This window comes from Sciurus carolinensis, chromosome 4 (assembly GCF_902686445.1).
Source record: "Sciurus carolinensis chromosome 4, mSciCar1.2, whole genome shotgun sequence".
NCBI lineage: Eukaryota > Metazoa > Chordata > Mammalia > Rodentia > Sciuridae > Sciurus > Sciurus carolinensis.
In genome coordinates this window covers 15340454-15360931 of record NC_062216.1, presented here as the reverse complement: position 1 = coordinate 15360931, position 20478 = coordinate 15340454, and positions in this window count along the sequence as shown.

The window sequence follows — 20478 nt, the reverse complement described above, 5'->3', positions numbered from 1 at the left end:
CCACCCATCTGGGGAGCCCCCAAGCTCCAGGGGAGCCCATTAGAGGAAGCAGCTGTGGCTGCAGCTTAGTGGGGAGGGGAGGGATACAGATGGGAAGAGATGGACAGAGAGCCATCAGTACCACCTGAGGTGTGGATAGCATCCCACAGATACACAAAGCTCACATCCTTCGTCAAGTCCTTGCAACACCCCTGGAAGGGAGATGGGGCCAAAGTAGCTTCCCTTCTAAGTGAGCAAGGCTCAAAGATGGTTGTGGTCGTGTTAGGACCAGCAAGTGGCAGAACCAGGACTCAAAAAGAGATCCTCCATTCCCTGGACCAGTGAGTTTCCCCTACCAGTCTGGGAAACGGGAAGGAAAGATGGAAAGGGCAGGAAGCATCCACCCCACTGCAGTGCCCACACCAGGGCACCATGGCGGGCAGGGAGAAGGCCCCCAACGTAGTTTGGGGCATGGTCTTCCCAGGCCTGGGACAGCTATTGCTCTGAATTTCTCTTTCACCAGACATGCCAGATTCTGGAGAGGACCGCCATCCCTGTCCTCACCGGCCCCTTGGCACCTCCCCACAGCCGCAGGATTGAGCTGGTCAACAGCCCTTCTGTCACATTATCATAAGCCTGAACTAGCCCAGCTCATTGCCCAACCACCCCCACTCCTGACCACATTGCTCCATCTGTGGTTGGCACTGTTCTGACCACGCCCTGCCTTGTCCTGGTGCCAGTGCCATGGCTGGCAACCCCCAGCTGCCTGGAACAACCCCACAGCCGCTCTCCTGAGCCCACACACTTCCCAGCTCTTGGCACTGGCCATCTGCCAGGTTACTCAAGGTCAAGGAAGAATCAAGGGAGAGGGGCAGTGGTTGCTTCTGCCAAGCTGCAGGGAAACGGCTCCTGCTGCCTGGCACCTCCCAGGAGAGCTCTCAGACCCAGCAGCCCCCCACTGAGGCCATGTCTTTATTTAGCCAAGCCTGGCAAGGTGGGTGGAGCATCAGTGCCTGATCTGAGATGGACTGTCTCTTGAAGGGCCAGCTCCGTCTCCAGGGCTGAACAACTGCTCCTGAGGGGTTTTGAACAGAAAAATGGGGACCAGTGTCTCTAAACAGATGTGCCTTCCCTGGGTCCAAGATGGAGTTTGGCCAAATGAGCCCATTTACCTGCAATGCCTGCCCCCATCACCCTGAACTCTTGTTCTGGAATCTTCTTTTCCCACCATTCAGAACTTTCTGTCCTTACCCTGTTGTTTCTGTGTCCCAATGCTTTCCTGCTGTCTTTTCACTCTCACCAGAGTAGGAAACCCAGGGAGGGGGCAACGTTTAACCCAAAAGAATGCATCACTAATGGTTGAATTTTGACCATCATCTGCCCTCAGGCCCTAGACTCTTAGGGTTGGAAGGAACCTTCCGTGGAGACAATAATAGACATCGACAAAAATCTGTCATATAGGGTGAGTGTCCCAGAAGTTCCTCAGACTGCATACACCCTTAGGTGGCCAGCTACCCGTCAACCTCCCCAGGTGCTGGCCAGGTGTGGATGCAACTTGCTTTCAGCAGGACAGACAGAGGCCACTCCTGTCCCCTCCCACTCCCCAGTCCAAGTCACTGCATTCAAATGGTGGGCCCCAGGTGGGCATCCCTGGGTGTGAGGCATCTGCCACTACCTACTCCAAAATGGGGGAGTCTCCTCTCCCTATGAGGGAAGGGGTTTCTGCACTCCTCATCCTGCAATCCTCCCAGCTACCCCAAGAAAATGAGCCTTTGCTCTGGAGTGATTCCACCCAATGCCTGGCTCCTAAGACACACCCAACCAGCAAGTGTGGCGTTGTGGCACGGGGCCCAGACTAGGGTTTGAGTTCCAGCTCGGATCTGATCTTGCTGCCAACCCAGAGGAGAGTTTGGTACCGTCTGGGGGTATGATCTGCCCTCCGTAAGGATATCCCAGTTGCAAGAAAGGGGGCGGGGGGGTGGGCAGGAGGGAAAGAGCAGGGAGGGAGAAAGGATGTGTACTACTGGAATCTCTGTCCTCTGTGTTCCATCCAAACTTCTGCGTTTCATCTTCCATTCAATTCGTTCCACAGAATGAGCCAGGAAAGGAAACTCGGGTTCTAGCTGCCAGCTCTGACTCCAGCCAACCATGTGACCTTAGGTCCTCTGGGAGAGTAATTCTCTACCCTTCCAACCTCACCGGGGAGCAGGGTGATCAAATGAGACGCTGAACATGACAGCACTTGGAAGCATATGAGACTCCCCACAGCCACAGTGACTATTGTGGGTTTTTTAGGCAACCCGCAGCCTAGGGTGGGTTCTGGAGACCACCCCTCACCATCTGTTTCAGGAGTGAGTGCCCTGGGGCCCCCCAAACTACTTGGGACAGTTACCTTAGTGACTTGTAGCTGCACGGTAAAGAGGAACAGGGAACATTCCCTCCTCACGGGTAGGACCCCCTTAGCTCTCCTCACATCCCATACTCCTTACTGAACCCAAGTTCTGTAAGATGGAACCCACATCTTCATCATCACCATGATGAGTACCTAAGTGCTCAGGAAGTGTTTGTTGAGTGAATGAATGAGCAAGCGCTGCCTCTCACCCCATATGACCTCGGCAGAGGGATGTGGGCCCAGGACCCTGGCCTGTTTCCCACAACTCATCCCCTGTTCCTGGACTTCCTGGGGTCCAACTGACCCTTAAAATAAATGCTTCCACTTTTGCCCATTCTATTCTCCTTAGGAAAAATTGATAAATCTGACCAGAGGATTTTATTTATTTTATTTTTTTGCCATGTAAGTTCTTTTAATTCAAACTAGATTGGCTTATGCTCTTAACTTTAAAGTCTAATTCTATAAAGATTTAGCACATTAATGGGAGTCGGACTCATTAGAATTCCTGATCGACACAATGAATCGCCTGGTTCTTACTTGTTAGCAATGTAATCCCCCTCCCCCACCCCACTATGGCCCAGTGACCCCGATAATATTTTAGTCTGAAGAGGCAAAAAAGGAGCAGCAAGCTCAGTTCTGCCCCCAGGCCACCCGGATGAAGTGGGAGGGGGAGGGACAGCCCATGGATAACTGGCAATAGGGCGAAAACCCAGGACCCTCCCACCCCAGCAAGGAACCGCCCTTCTCTGCAGACAGAGGTGGGATCAAAGGCTGTTTACGGTGTTTACAGAGGAAAGAGTGGAGCTGATCTGGTGCCCATCTGCAGGGGTTAGCCCCTCCATACTTCCTGGTGCCCCAGAGTCCCCATGGCAGGGGACACCTTGGTGGCGGGGGAGGGTACCTTAAGTTTCCCACCAGCCTTCCACCGCAGGGAACCACTCTCCTGTCTCCTCTGGGCCAGCTGCAGCCTCGGAAGACAGTCTGGCAAACAGACCCTAAGTGAAGTAATAATCTATTTATTTTGACTTGCCAGTGCATGGTGTACTCCAGAAGCAGCAAAACTGATAATGGTCTCTTTTTTTGTAATCAATCTCAATCAATTATTGAATTCTTCAGTACCTTCTTATTACTTCTCTCTGACACATCCGTGTTTTAAAGAGAGACAGGCCTTAATGCAAGGTAATGGTTCTCTAACCGGAGAAATCAGACACCCGGGGAGAGGGATTCAAATGAGATCTAGGAGGAGCGGTGGTGGCATCCACATGCCCCTCCCTCCCCTACCCACGGCACAGATTGCTCATTGATCGCTGCTAAGACCTCTCAGTGCCAAGCGCCAGGCAGCCGCATCCAGTCACTTGGAGTGGGCGAGCGAGTTCATCTAATCCATTTCCAAAGGCTGGTTCCATGAATCCTGAGTCCCCTCCAGGTCTGTGCGTCTGTGAGGTGACTGAGGCACCTGGACTGACCAGGTGTTATGCCCAGTCATGCCACCAGAGGCCAGGGGGAGGTGTCTACCAGCTCTTCAGAAGAGACCTTCTCAGTTCTCTAGTGAGGACAGGGAAGGGGTTTGTGGGAGGAGACTTGTTATGCCATGCAAAGCAAACCTCTCCTGTTGGAGTCTGACTACTAATTCCCATGAACCCCTGCTACAGAAGAGCTTCCACCAGCCCCGAGGAAAGCAGGTTTTTCTTTCCAAGATGTCACTCACAGCCCTTGCCACACCTTCCACACCAGATACTCCATCCCATCTACCTGAGACCCAGAGAAAGCGAAAGGTCTCCCACCCAGCCCCCAGGGATAGCCAGGAATGGGGAGGCAGAAGGGCACACTGATGCTGCACTTGCTGATGGGAGTTCTGAAAGGTTACCACCCCAAGAACCCCTTCACAGGCCTGTCCTTTCAGAGTTAAAGTTAAATCTTCTTCCCTTCTTTCCTCTCCTTCCCCTTCCTTCCCTTTGTTTAAAGGAGCAGTATATTGAACACTTCCTAGGCTCCAGGCACTGAAACAGACACTGAGACACAACACCTGAGAGACATTGCCTCTGTCTTCAGTAAGACAGGAGGGAGGAGCTACAGTTTGGCAGAGGACCCAAATACATGAACAAATAAGTGCAGTGAAGTTTGTAAGTTGTGGTGATTGGATTAGGGCATCGTGGGGGAGAGAGACCAACTGTATAATGGGTAGATGTAGAAATGGGGATTTGAGAGAAGTCATTTCATAAAGAAAGAACACTGGCTAAGTCCATTTATCAGGGGTCATTTTCATATACATAATTACTCTAAAGATGAAAAAAGATGAGGGTAGTGAATCTACTCTATCCTAAGCTGTGGCAAGTTATGCAGTGCAAGGTATTCATATAAAATGTTGGACTTTGGCCCACCAACATGGGTTGTATTCATTAAGCTAGGTTAAGTTGGGCTTATTGCTGCAGCAACAAACAACTGCAGAGTCTCAGAGGATCAATCCTGTAAATGTTTTCTACTTCTTTATGCGCTAAGTTCAGTGTGATTGGCAGGGGCCTGTGATCCACACAGTCACTCAGGGATCAAGGCTGACTCGTGCAGCATCATCTTGTAGCTGCTGCCCCTGGAACACAAGGCCCCCTCAGTCATCAAAGCAAAAAGAGAGGTATCTGGAGGACAGAGAGCTGACCAAAAATGAAATGGGTCATTTTCACCCATAACCTATTGGTCTGGACCAATTACACCAGGACTAGTAGACATGGGGAGACAGATGGACTGACTGGTAAGTCTCAAAGTCTTTGTCACAGGGACCATAGGACCCTGCGTCCTGTAAAACTTGGGTATCTAGCTAATTAGAGGGTCCATTAGTATCTGGCTCCCTCAGGATCAAGCAAACTCTGGAGCCCATGCATTCTCCCTAACTCCAAAGTGACTGACCATGGCAGAGAACTAAGGGAAACCACAAAACTCAAGTTATTTCTGAGACTCTAATGAGCATTGAATTAATACAAGAAGAATCATAATTAACATTAACTGAACACATACTATGTAGTACACCCACATCGCCTGTAGTATCTCATTTTTAAACCTTGCAATAGCCCAGGAAGATAAATAGTATTATTAGTCCATTTGATATCAGAAGAAAATAAAGAAAAAGTGCATGATTTTTCATATTCTTCAATAAGTAAAATAGTAGAGCAGAAAACCAAACACACAACTACCCCATCTCCAAAAACCATTCTTCTTACCACCAACCTATACTGCTTCCCACAGGGGAATGGGCCCACTAATCACACACACACACACACACACACACACACACACCTTATAGTTCCTAGATCTCTCTTCTCAACCTTACTTTGTCACTAGCCTTATGCTTGAGTATATCACTTTAACTCCCTGAACTTCCACTTCTCATCTATAAAACCCAGATCATAGAAATACCTGTTATCTCCTTTCATGGTCTTATACAACAGTTTTTGTCCGCTACAACTTCTTTGCTATTATGGGACCAAAAAAAAAATAGTTGTGGATCAGACATTCCCCAGGGATAAGGCAAGGGTCTGAAGGGAGGTCACACCTGCTGATTAGGAGACAAAACAGGACAGATCCCTGGTCACCGGAGGTCTTGCTAACACACCTACATGGTCCCTGCCAGCAACTAGAAGGGAGTCCTCTCGGCCTCCTCTGTTGCCACCCTCTCTTTGGCACCTCTGACATAGTCTTGTGTTCATTTTTCCTGCGGAGGCTTCTGCGGGATCTCTCCTAAGTGGGACAGCCATGCAAGACGTTCTGTGGCATCAAGAGGGTTATCAAAGAGTGGAGCATCTCGCTTGCTGGCTGGGCTTTGGGTCTCACCCACTCCCCGCACCCTCTCCCACTCCTGCATCTGGCCCCTGCTTCCCCTTCCAGTCCCTTCTTCTCTATGCCAGCCTCTGACCCATGATGCTCAGGGAGCCCTGCTCCAGCCTTCCCGGTCCACACATCTGTCCCCCGGAGCACCCGTCACATGTCTTACCCTTCCACAACCCAGGCCCTTCCACAACCCAGGCCCTTCCATTGGGAGCTTTGCTTCCACCTAGAACAGCCTCCCCCATCTCTGCCCATAAAAACCCTCCCCAGATGCACTTGCAAATGTCAGCAGCAGTTATCCGAGGATGATGAGATTACAGATTATCTCTGTCTTCTTCTTTCCAATTTCCCCTATTTGCAGATCTGGGCAAGGAGCACGTGTTATTTTTATAGTCAGGAAAACACAATGAAGTCATGCTTTAAGTCCCTGCCCTCCTGTGAGACCCCTCCCCTTTGTCCCAGTTGACGGTTCTTTCTCCCGTGAAATTTTACAGCTCTCAGCCCTACCGTAAACGGCTCTGCACTCTAGTTAGTTTGCTGTGCATGAACATCTGACACCCTCAACCAAATTGTAAGCTCCATGAGAGCAGGAGACCCATTATCACCTCTTTCCTGCACTGCATGGCCCTCTGCATGTATCTGAACTACTGACTGAGTACAACCTTCCCTCCATATCTGAAAAGAATTGGCCCCAGAACCTGTGGATACCAAAAGTTCAAGGATGCTCAAGTGCCTTACACAAAATAGCACGTTTGCCTAGAACCTGTGCAGAGCCTTCCACATGCTTGAAATCATCTCGAGATGATTTCCAATGCCTAATTCAATGTAAATGCTGGGTAAAGAGTTGTTATACTGTATTGTGTAGGGAATAATGACAAGAAAAAAGTCTGTACACAGTCACAGACACAATAGGTTTTTAAAATATTTTTGATTCGGGGTCAGATGATGCTGCAGATGCAGAACCATGGATTCAAAGGGTCAACTGTGTTTACCAATGAGGGCATTATGGTGGCGGTGCTGGCACAGCATCCAGTGGCTTGAGGAGCCGTCGTGAAAGTTAGAACTAAGCAGCCTCGGGTTCCTGTAATCCACTGCCCTACATTCATACAGACCGTTTCTGACACTTCATTTGCCCACTAATTGGGTTTTATCACCCCCCACCCCAAGGGTAGTCAAAGGAGGCCTAGAGAGGGATTGCTACTGGCCCAAGAGTCCAGAACCCACATCGCCTGTCATCCTGCCCAGGACCTTAACCACTAAACCACAGCTGCCACTCCAAGACCTTATTAATAGCCATTTCTCTCTCCAGTCAGTGGCTGGACATGGCTTGCCAGGTTAATAATTTGTTCATTAGGCGCCTAATGAATGACTTGTTAATTGCTAACTTGATGAACAGCCAGCAGTCCCCATCTGCCTGGAGAAATGGCAGCAAATAACCGCAGAAGAGTCGGCCAAGCCCCAGCGGCTCCAGAGCGGGAGAGAGAGGGTGGCAGCTCCCTATTGGGGTGAAACCTGTCATTGCTGGTCCCCTGCAGCACGGCGGGGTCCCCGGGGAATGGGCAACTTCCATGGAGCCATCTCTTCTTCCTGGACCTATAACCGTCCTGCAGCCCAGATCTTCATCTCCTCTGATCCTCTTCTTCAAACCTGTCTCTTTCATTTCCTCCTGTTTTCATTTTCTCCAAGCTTCCACCACTTGACATCAGCACCACTCATTTTAATATGAAGTGATCTCACATTATGTATGACTTATAATGCAATGCCATTCTATTTTCTCAGAGTGTAGGTCCCATCCACCCCTCTCAAAGGCAGCTGTCCCCAGTGGACTTCAAGCTTCCTGAGAGCAGAAACTACATCTTTGTTATTCACCTTGAATGGCCCATACCTAACATCATGCCCAACTCATACATAGTTTTGAAAAGAGTGAAGGAATAACTCCAACCTCTCTTTATAAATCTGTATGAGTTTGCTCAAGCTGCCATAACAAAATACCACAAACTGGATGGCTCAAACAACAGAAATTTATTCTCTCCCAGTCTGGAAGTCTGAGATCATGGTGTCAGCTGGGTTGGTGTCTCCTGAGGCCTCTTTCCTTGGCTAGCAGATGCTGCCTCTTCGCTGTGTCCTCACATGGTCTTTCCTCCGCTTGTGTGTCCCCGGTGTCTCTGTGTGTGTCCAAATTTCCTCTTCTTATAAGGACACCAGTCACATTGAATCAGGGCCCACCCTCACCATCTCATTTTAACTTAATCACTTCTTTAAGGATCTGCTCTCCAAATATAGTCAGTCACATACTGAAATACCGAGCTTAAGACTTGTGAATTTGAGATACGTGATTCAGCCCACAACAACCTCTCACCCCAAAGACGACCTCAGTGCTGGGCACAGATTGCACATTCAATAAATGCTCTGAAGTTGACAGGCATTCCATTTTCTCTGTGAAAAGGGCTTCTCTTGGTGGCCTGGGCTCCCAGTTTTGCACAGACCCCTGAAAAACGCTGTGGAGTATTTAAGGCAAACCCTCTTGGTCATATCTGCTTCCCAATCCTAATGGCTCTGTTATTTTTGAAATCACTTTCAAGCTGCACTGAATAGAGATGATGATTTCTTACATTTGCATAGCAATTTTTCCTATCAGAGCACAGTCTCATTTTATCCTCTCAGCATTGCTGTGAGGGAGGAAGAGGAGTTGTCTTGATGTCCAGCTTACAGTCCAAGAATTGAAATAAGAAGGAGTTAGTCAACTTTCCCAAGTCCAGCTAACAAGGTACTGTCTTACCCTCCCAGGACCTTCCTTGGGAACCCCTGTAGAAGAGACTTGGTGGTTTTCTTCTCTGCGTCCAAGCGCCCAGCATGGGCCAGGCACAGAGCAGTCAGTCACCAAGAAGTTGGACATTACTTATAATGGAGAAGCCAGAGCCTCTCCCCAGAGCAGCCTGAGAGTCAGGAAGGAATGACCCTCACTGAGCCACCCAAATCCAGGCAAAACAAGCCTGAGGACCCAGTGAAGGGTCAACCTCAGATCCTGAGTTTCCCATAGCAGGCCAGCTGTTTAGTTAGGGTCCTGAAAGCCAAGAAGAAATTGAAGACAATTCTGGGAATCATCACTTCCACACCTTTTGGGTGACAATAAGAAAACGTGAATTGCAAAATTATTTCACATAGTATTTATTTTTATCTCTTTATTTTTAGAAGCTGCCTCAAATACATTGTGGAATGAACCAGGGTATGAATTTTAAGAATACACTATCTCACTTCACCCTCAGGGCAAGACTTCAACATCGAGAGGGAGAACCTTATACCCATTTGGCAGATGAGTAAAGGAAGATAGAGAGATCAGGTGTCTGCCCAGCATGGGGCAGGGATGCTCAGCACCCTCCACTCCACACTCTTTCCTCTTGGTTTCCAGATTTGGTGGTGGAGGGAGCACCCTGCGGACCTGGGCCAGGAGAGATCCCTTCTGAGGGCAGGAGGAAAAGGAACACAGCTTCTGTTTGCAGCTGCACCTCCCTCAGCAGACGCTGGTCCTACCATGCCCCCTTCTTCATTCCCAGGTTCGTTACCCATATGTTGACATGACTTTCTGGCCATAAATGGCTCTTGAGCTTCCCACCCCTGTTTCTCCTGTGAACAGCAGCTTTGCAGTGACTTCTAGGGAAGTCCAACGACACCCGTGGGAGAAAGAAAGGACCAGCAGATGTGGCCTTCCTGCACTCCTCAGTCAGCATCTTCACTTTGCTCTTGGGGACAGGGTGCTGCTTCTCCTGAGTCCTGGGCACAACTGGGCCACATCTGTTGCCCTGTCTGATCATCCCCCAACATGGTTAGAAACAGACTGCAGAACAAACAAGCCATAGTTTCTCACCAACTTGATGCAATGAGAATTTGTGATTGATCCCACCCCTCCCACATCTGTACCACCGCTGCCTCATTTCTGTATTCTTCTGGGATGAACATAGGTGCCCCTAAGCCAAACACATCCACAGACACATCCATAGTGCTGGATGCAGGGAGCGGGGAATGACCCACAATATGCATACAATCCTCCTCCACGCCCTCCTTGCCAAAGAGACTCCAGCCTGGGTGTGGTCTGCCTCCCTTCCTCTCCCCACCCCCACCTAATTGAAGCTCCAGCTCCCCATGATTCCCCAATCTCTTCAAGTCCTTCCGCTCTCTGGATAGAGTCTTTCCTGTGTATTTGCTGCCAGATGATTTCAAAATCCACAACTACTTGGCACCAGCTGCTTTTCATGCTAAGGGTGCAAAAGAACTGGTCCCTAGGGAGCACGTACATGGCAGATCCCTGCTGGGATGGAGGAAATGAAGGTGTCAAAGGAGCTGTTACTCAGAGACCTGTTCTGAGGAGGACGGAGGCAGCAGCTAAGGTCCAGATGAATGCCATTGCAATAGTGGGCTGCAGGCACTTGACAGAGCCTGTGGCTATCACAGGGACGTCAGATGCACGGCTTGAGTTCTCAGGGACTCAGAGAGGAGTGCAGGCTTCAGGAAACGGAGCCCCAGCATTGAGATGAGAGGTGCACTGAGGCACAAGTGAATCACCTGCCCTGGAGCCAGGGCTGGGGGGACCCGGAGAAGCCCTCCTGCAACTCTGAGAGAAGAGACACTTGGAAAACTGGCTGGCTTCCGGTCAGCACATCTGGAAAGGAGCCACCTCTCCATCGCCTTGTGAAAGTACTTGACCCTTCTGTCCTGTCCACAAAATCCAGTTTCAAATTGCACTGGTTTTGGAAACAGGCCCATGGCTGGCTCCTCTGGGACCCAGGAAATGGGAACATCCTGCAGAGAGAAAGGCACTTCTGGTTGAGCCAGGACATGGCAGGCGGGCACAGCCACCTCCTTGGGGGGCAGCTGGGCCCCTGTGGAAGTCCAGCTGGCAGCATCCCTCAGTACTTTCTGCCTCACGACTCCCCCTGAACAGAAGTAAGAACTGGCCCTCCTGCAAGGGATCCGCAAGGCTGGTCCCACCTCAGTGCTTCATGAAGTCTCGCTTAGAATGAGGGAGTCTTCTTGCTAAGCTCCCAAACCAGGAGACCTTAGAGTTTGCTTTACCAGCTCTTAGAGAATCTTGGGAGTGTTTTCCCAGGCTGAATCAGGTGACCTCCCGGGGATTCAATTCCAAAGCATCTCCTGCAGCAGCCACTAACCAAACTCACTGGCAGAAGCTGGGAAATGTGGTCTGTCCCTGTTCTTCCTCCACCCAGCGTCTTCAGGGTCCACTTGGGAATAACTCTTGTCTTCCTCTTGCTTAATCTTTATAGTTCCCAATGTCTTCAACCTCTTATCCCAAGCTCTTCAAAAGCCTGGGACCTTAGGGCACTCCTGTCTACAAATCCCCTCCCTCCACCTCCCCCAGGCTGTCCTCACAGCTGGTGTTCCCCAGAAGTAAAAAGAGATCTGCCCCCACACCATACTCATTGCAGAGGAGGCCTTAGCTTTGTTTTGTTTTTAATTAAACTTTAAAATATATACAGATTCAAAGGAAGTTGTAAAAATAGCCCAGAGTGGCCTCATAGACCCTTTGATCAGATTCCCTGAATAGTTACAATTTATATAACTATACTGTAGTAGCAAAACCAGGAAATCCATGTTGCAAGTGGGTGTGTAGCTCTGCCATTTCAGCAAGTGGAGACTCATGTAACCTCCACTGAAATCAGGATCTGAAACTGCTTCTTCACCACAAAGTGCCCCCCCACCCCTTCACCTTCAGTCACCCCTAGCTGTCACTCATCTGCTTCCCATCTCTATCATGTTGCTATTTCTGGTCTCTGACCCTCTGAGCTTTGGCCCTTGAAAGCAGACTAGGTAGACCCCAGCTGAGAGATGGCCAAAGCAGGCAGCCTGGGACAGAGCAACACAGGATACAGGGAGCCCAGCCTCCCTTGGATGCAGACAACCCACAAATGTGGCATGTGCCACGACTCAGTCCTCATCTGCCCATTTTTGGCCTCCCTGATCACTTCATTGTCTCATTCAGACCCCAAGACCCCTGCTGCTCTGGACAGCTGCTCACCTGCAGAGTCCACTGCCCTCCTGCATTCCATAAAGCAGCTTGCTCTCTGCTGCCCCCATCAGGTTGTCTAAGCTCAAAGCGACTAGACCACAGAATTTTAATTTGAAATTCTTCCAAGTCATGTTTCCCCCATCCTGTACCTACATAATTCATTTTTATTACCTAAATATAGGGTTTAATATTGGTCCCTGTTAAATTTCATCTTGTTTGTTATAGGCATCATCTCAGTTTGTCAGGATGTTTTCAAACCCTCAGCTATCTCTCTGGACCTCAATTATCCCTTCGAACTGTCATCTAAAAATTTAATAATCCTGCTCTCTGTGTCTTCTTCCACGTCATAGATTAAATTGTTGAGCAGGGTTAGGACAGAGTCCTATGGCACACTATTGGGGGTCCCTTCTCAGTGGAAATGATTGAGAGGTGGGAGGTGAGTTAACCCCTTTAGGGACTAACTCAGTGGCTCTTAGTCCATCCAGGTGCACTGCCAACTGGACTTCATTTTTTTCATTTATTCACAAGGCTGCCAAGAGTGATTTTACACTGCCTGCTCAGGACTGACCAGCACCAATAGCCAGATCTCAGCAGCCTGTAAGAATAAGGAGGTCATATTTCCTCATATCCAAGTTACAGTGGCTTTGAGTCATCACCCACTTCACTAGGGATCTAATTCTCAGGTATTCCCAAGAATCCAGAGGTTGTATTCACACATCTAAACCTCAACCCTCCCTGAAACTGGCTGGCTACTGCCTGCAAAGGAAACAGGAACTCAGAAGCTAGCTTGCTGGCTGATACGCCTTACCACAGAGTTCTTGTCCTTTAATCAAAAGTTTGTAGCAGCCAGGCATGGTGGCACATGCCCGTAAGCCCAGCAGCTGCAGAGGCTGAGGCAGGAGGATTGCTAGTTCAAAGTCAGTTTCAGCAACTCAGCAAGTCCCCAATCAACTTAGCAAGACCCTGTCTCTAAATAAAATACAAAAGAGGGCTGAGGATATGGCAAAAAAAAAAAAAAAAAAGTTTATAGCTTTCCCCCAAGGCCCACCCAGAGTTCTAGGCTAATCTAGGTCACTATGGGTTCTGGTGGCAACCTGCTGGCCTGGCCCTGGTGCTGACTCCCCTTCTCCCCCAGGAGGCAGCATGCAGTCCTTTCCTGCCTTCTGGCCTCTGCTGCAGCCCTCAGTGTGGCTATCAACATGAGGATGGGGACCCAGTCCCTAGTCTCACAGGACCCGCTTCTCCTGTATAGGTCCAGAATAAAAACAGAGACGTTAGAGAAGGATGGCCTGCAAAGCCACCCTGTGATGCCTCCTTCCCAGGTGCAGGTGGATCATAGCAGGAGAAGGGTAGCTCCTCAGCCGCCACCCCAGCAGCCCTGCTGAGTAGAAGTGCCCTGTTACGCTGATTTACCAATCAAATGGTTATCAAAAAGACAAAAGGGGGTTTGGTTGATCTGCTTTGTTCTAAGTGAACTCATGCTGGCTTCTAGCAATCACCTTTCTTTTCCAAAAACTCACAAATCATCAGTTTCAGTCATCTGCTTTGGAATTTTGCCAAGAATCAACATTGGAGTTACTGGGTAATCACTTCCAGACTCTGGGACGGTACCAAGCTAGCGGTGATACGTGGGAAAGAGTCTTAAGTGGAAACCAGGCTTCCCCAGGCCCTGACAGCTGTCCTTCCCCTCTTACCATCATAAACTCTCTCTCTCTCTCTCTCTCTCTCTCTCACACACACACACACACACACATACACACATCCATGGCACTCCCGGAGACTGCACACAAAAGACCTCAAAGCCCCTCTAACACAGACGAGCTACCCAGCACAAGGACAGCCAAAGGCACCGTCGCTGGCTCTTTCCCATTCTCTTGCCTCTCTCAGAATCACCGTCCCCTCTCTCCCCACCACTCCACTCTCTCCCTAGAGGTAACAGACATCTTCATGGCTCTGTCACTGTGATTCTGCTGGGACCACAGGAGAAGGGGAGCCCAGCACGTGGACAGGGTGATGGCCGGCTCTGACCCATGCTGCCGGCTCACCTCCCTCTGTGAGCACAGCCCTCCATGCATGTGATGGACGCTGACTGCCAGCTTGCTAACGTCCTTGTCTGCGGACGTTGCAAAGACACCTTCTTCCACGGCTGACTACTAAGGCTTAGACTTGAGTCTTCTCAGAATTATAGTAATTAAAGCTGAGAAGAGCCACATGCCAGAGCCCCTCCCTAAACCATCATCTCTGGACTTGACAACGGACTGGGCTCCAGCTCCAAGGTCATTCTGCCCTCTGAAGGTGCCCTTCCTCTTTCCTTCCTGCCCCTCTCTCCTCTCCACACCAGGCCTCAGAAAGCCCAGGGCTCATCCTTCCCTGCCCACAAATAAGAAATCCCTGGGAAGGCAGGCACCTTGGAAATCCAGCTCTTAGCATTTCAAATTAAGCATTACATGGTTGGTCTCCAAGCATTACAGGGAAGCATTTCATCCAGACCTTTCGAGGACTGGGGACCGGGTCAGAGACAACAATTGCAACTGGAAGGACTCATGACCATCCAGACCTGTCTGTCAAGTCCACACCTGAGGAAACTGAGACTCCCAAAACAGGAGTAACTTCTTCAAATTCAGTCAAGTGGTCCCAGAGCCAGGCCCCCCAGCCCTTCCACTTTGTGCCACAAGTTGAAGTAGCAGGAGGCCCTCACCAGAACTGAGTAGACACTGGCACCAGACTGTCAGACTTCCCAGACTCCAGAACCAGGAGCCCAAGCAAACCTCTTCTCTTTGTAAATTACCTAGTGTCGGGTATTCTATTAGAGCATTGAAAAATGAACCAAGACAGAAAGTCACAGGATTATTTTGCTTCTGAGCACTAGCTCCATGCACCACACTCCTACCTAAGCTCTTGAAAAGGCAAGAGGCTTTGGCAGCAACAAGTCAAGACAAAGGGAATGTGAACCAGGAGAAGAAGATGGCACTGCTGTGGGAAAGACTGAGCCCTACACAAAGTGGGAATGGGAATTGTTATGGTCTACATATGACTCGAATGTCCCCCAAGGGACGATGTGTCCAAGGCTTGTGTAATCCCTTGTTAGTGCTCAAGAAAGGATGGTTTTCAAAGGAACAAGACTTGCTGTACATAGAGTTATACTCCTAGAATCCCAACTGTTTGGGAGGCTGAGGCAGGAGGATTGCAATTTGCGTTCAAGGCCAGCCTGTGCTAGGGATGCAGCTCAGTGGTAAATCTCTTGTTTAGCATGGTCCAACCTTAGCATCCAAAAAAAAAAAAAGGAGCAAGTCGGGTCCCTCCTCTTCTCTTTCTTCCTCGTTCAAGGTATACCCACATCCACCACCCTCACCAGAAGTCCATCTTGAACTTTTTGTTTTGTTTTTGTTTTAAGATGGGTCCTTGCTGTGCTGCACAGGCAGGTCTCAAATTCATAGGCTCAAGTGATCCTCCCACTTCCACCTCCCAGGCAGCTGGGTTTACAAGGGCACCTCATGGTGCCCAGTTCAGATCTTAAACTTTGAATATCCAAAATTGTAAGCTAAGTAAACCTCTTTTCTTCGTAAGCATCCTGTGTCAGGTATTTCATTATAATAATGAAAAGTTGATAACACAGGGCAGAAGAATGGCCAGGCTCATATCCCCTTGCCTTTGTGGACTCAGGAACAGCAGCACAGTGTTGTGAGGAGGAGTGGCATTGCTTCCTTAGACGCTGTAGTGGTTGCTCTCTCCATGTGGTGGAACAATTGGAATGTCGTTGCCCGTTGAGTTATACCAACTTCCTCATTGTTTTTCTTTGCAAAACGAGGATGATAATAGGATGCACTACACGGGATGTTTGTGAGAATTAAATGAGATGCAAAGTACCTAGCACAGCTTCTGGCATATAATCAGCACACAATAAATGTTAGATTTTTATTATTGTTTTTATTTCTCTCTTGATGAAAAATGTATTATTTTTACACTGTTGTAAAACTAAGAAAACCCGAGTTAAGTTCTACAGATTTCATTGCTGAAATCATGACTTTGGACAGTTCTATTACATTTGTGTTACTTAAACAAACCAAAAAAAAAAAAATCCCTTCTCAGGAAAATTGGGAGGAAAGTGCTCCTTACTGCCCCCCAAGGCTGTGCTTATGCCCATAAAACACTCTCCCCGTCCAGGGCTGTTGCTCCTGCTCCTCGGCTTATGCTCACAATTTAATTCCCAGAGTGGTAGGGCCGATGTCGTGATACCTCCTTTATTTGGTTCTGAAATCCCAGGTAAAGGCAGGTTGGGGTGGAACTAGACTGATGCTCCTCTCACCTCTGGTCTGATCTCGCCGTGCATAGACAGCTGGGCAGGCTGCCGTCTGTCTGACCGCCCTCCCATACAGTGGGTCTCTTTGTCAGGTCCTGCATCTGTCCCAGGCCTCAGCCTGCAGGACCCTCACCTAAGGACAAGCTGTTCAGAGTCTTGGGGGGCTTGGAATTAGAGCCATGCATGGCTTACCGACAGGGACACGTTCTGACAAGCACGTCACTGGGCAATTTCATCCCCCCTCAAGCACCACGGAGTGCGCGCGCACCAACTCGCTCGGCCCAGGTCAGTCGTTCCATCTGATGCAATCAAGACACGCCACAAGCCGGCGACACACAAGGCTGCTGCGGGTGTGACATTATTTTACAGTAAAGTTTTTATCTTTTTATAAGTAGGAGTACACTTTCAATAACCTTAGAAAGTATAGAGTAGTAAATAGGCAAGCCAGTAATGTAGTCATTTGTTGTCATTATTGAGCATGTGCACTGTGCCTAATTGCGACCGTTGTTCTTTGGTAGGACTGGGAGCCCAGGTTTGGTGACACCAGCATCACCACTAGCACAGGAGTTAGGCACTGCGCAGCAGTGATGTGGGGGTGGGGATGCACTGGTACCAAGTTTTCAGCTCTAGCATTGGTACCAAGTTTTCAGCTCTAGCATAATCTTACCAAACCATCGGCATCCTATGTTAAACCCATCATTGGCCCAGAGCTGACTGTGCAGCCCACAGCGGGATGCGCGAAGACCCGCAGCTGCTCTTTCTAAAGGAGCGTGAGGTAGAGCTTTCTTTCCGTGCTGCAGGGACTTCTGGTACCCAGGCCTGCCACTCCCCGCTCCACCCGCTCCCTGCTCACATTCTCACCCCTCTGCTTGCCTTTCCCCTTTCCAAGATGATGGTCAGCCTGATCCAAGTTCCACAACTCCAGGGAGCGGGGTGCGTGTTCTGACCGGACCGAGTCCCTGCTGTTCCCAGCATGAGAGCCATACCAGGTGTAAGACTGTTTCCGTATTTCACATCAAATCCCGTGCTTGTTCCCCCCACAGAGAGGACCCTACCCCTCAAACCTCTATGTTTGTCCTCCACAGCCTTGCTCATAGTCTTCTCTCCTACAATGACTTTCCTTTACTGATCCAGCCCTACCCATCCTCCAGGAGGATGTTCAAGAGCCTCTTCCTCCTGAAAGCCTTCTTAGATCACGAATAGCCCACAATATTTACTTCTGCTTTCTAATTGCTGGACAACCCTAATGTCTACACGGATCATTTTCAAACTGCAGGTTGTGTATCACTAGAAGGTCATGGAAATCAATGTGATGGGTCATGATGAACATTCTTTAACAAAATGGAATATGAAACATCAGAATATATCACCAGTGATAAATATTGATTCTAAGCAGTGCATATACATATGCATGTGTTGCATACTGATGTGATATCAAATATATTCCTAACTGAGTTGAAAAACACTGGATATTAGTGCCTCTGTCCTAAACAGAACCATGAGCCTATAAACTGTCTAATGTCTTCACCAAAGAGAGAAGAATGGGAGGTGAGCCAAGATGGAGCCCAGCTGCCTGGTGGAGAAAGCTGGAGCTGGAGACACACGTCAGAACTTCCCACAATTTGGCAGGAGAAAGGAGTTAGCAGTGGACAAGGGCAGGGACTGGGTTTCTCTGCAAACCTGTGTCCCTGGCCCACGGAACCAAATAGTAAGTGTTCAAAAGTAAGTAATGAACAGGTGGTGTGGATGAGGCTACATCACTGCGATAACAAAAGAGAAGTCCAAATCTCCCTGGCTTCACGTGGTTTACTTCTTAAGTCCACTTGGGTCTGATGACTCTCCATGCAGTGAATCAGAAATCTGGACTACTTGCGCCATGTCCCACTTCCTGCTGCATGCACACATGGACGACATAGGCCACTTCAGGGTGGTCAGCCCGGTCACAGAGCTGCCACTAACTGCCGGAAGGACGGCAACCGCAAAAGCTCACTTGATGTTGGGTGAGCAGTAAATGTCTCTGCCGCAGCCTGGTCTGGGTACTTGTCTCTGCCTGACTCTGAGCATGAACCTCGCCTCTGCACTGGTCCTTCCACAGGACTTCCAGTGGTCTGCTCTACAGCCAGCACCGTCTGATCTCTAGAGATTCAGAGAAAACAAAGGCCCTGTCCCAGGTTGGAAGGCCCTAGAAGCAGTCACAGGACTGGAGTGCCCAGGGCTACAGGGAACGCCAGAGCATGAAAAAAGGGCAGGGTGTCCACGAGCTGTGCGTTGTTTAACCAGCTTCCTCCGTGGGAGTCAGAAGGATGCTGAATCCCACAGAGAAGCTCTGGGGAACAGGATAAAGCACACCTCAAAATTAGCTCCACCTCAGGGTTAGGGAGCTGAAGGGTTCATGGACGGGCTTCTGTCAGCAATGGTGGAGGCTGCTCCCCAGGAATTCTTCCCTCCTCCCTCCCAGCCTGCTGCTCTGGCTCATGCAGGCAGAGAAACTTCTAGAAAATTCCTTAGGGAAAGAGGTGCTAAAGGTGGCCAGCGACACTGCCAGAGCACACTTCAGTGAAGGTCAGGTCTGAGGGAACAGGACAAGGAGCTGCTCCCTCAGCCTCAGATGCCAGGGGCCATCCCTGACCTCACCAGGCAGGAGGAGGAAGAGCCAAAGTAAGGAGCTTACAAGTGAAGAAGTGATCAAAGGTCCTGGGGCACAGGGGAGGTCAGCCTGGCTCCCTGGAAGGCCCCCAAAGGCTCCCTAGGTGTGGTTCAATTTGGGCTGGATATTGAAGGCCAAGTAGGAATTGAAGACAGCCAGGAAATGCAGTGGAGACTGTCCCTTGCCTCCCCATGACCTGCATCACTCCTTTCTTCCCTGCTGACCATTCAGGTCACTTCTACCCTGTGCTCAGCCAGGTGATCCTCCAGGACTGGTCAGTGCCAGTTCTGAAATCCTGTGCCCAGGTGCCTCCACGCTGGCTTCCCCACCCCTCTTGTGCCTAGTGATGGGCAGGACCCATCCCAAGGGGCGTAAGAGGAGAGGAGCTGAAGGCAGGGCTCTGGAGAGGCACTTGCTCCCTGGGCGGAAGAGCAGGTGGGTTTGCTGCGTCCCTTCCTTTGCTCCTGTTGGAGGGCACCTATGCTGCCTAGAGGTGGACAGGCCATCCTGTGGCCAGCAGGGGTCAAGCACAAGGACAGAAAGCCAACAAGCTAAGCACGGCAGAGTGGGTGGACAGGCGCAGAGAATCTGGAATTCTGACCCATCCTGAGCGGTCACACAATGCCTGGCAGCTGCCTGCCTTCCTGTCACATAGAGCACACGAGGTCCTAGGGGTTTAAGCTCTGTTGACATCAGTGTCCTCTCTTTGCAGCCCAGGACATTCCTTATCGATCCACAAGGGAGAGTCCAGCAGAAAGACATTTGCGCCATGGATCATACCTGGGACAGTGAGAGGTTCCCTGTGGCTGGAGCGGGGAGCGTGCATCTCGGGGGAGGCGCTTCACAGGAAGGCTGAGGACGGAATAGGGAAGGCCACGTCATGGTGAAAAGTTCAGAGGAGAGGTTTACAGAGCTTTCAACAAGGACGTAAGATGATCATATTTATGTTTGGAAAATAATTGCATCAATCATACAAAGAAAGACTTGAAGACCCCGTTAAAGACACAGATGACATCCCCAGAGTAGGGTCCAATACTGTTCAGTATCATCTGCAGCTTCTAACAGAGCTGTCCTGGAAGACTTGACTTGAATTGAAACAAAATTACTCTAATTATTTTCATATGATCTGCCCGGCTTCCACCATTTGCCATTCAGAAAGGTTGGGGGTGTTTCAGGCTCAACCATAAACTGGGACACAGTGAGGAAGTGACCCTTTTGTCCTCAGCATGAACCATGACAACGTGGAAGGTTGTCTATGACTGACTCTGTGATACCCAGGAGCCTTGTCCTGCGCTCCCTCCTCATCTCTCCCACGAAATGGG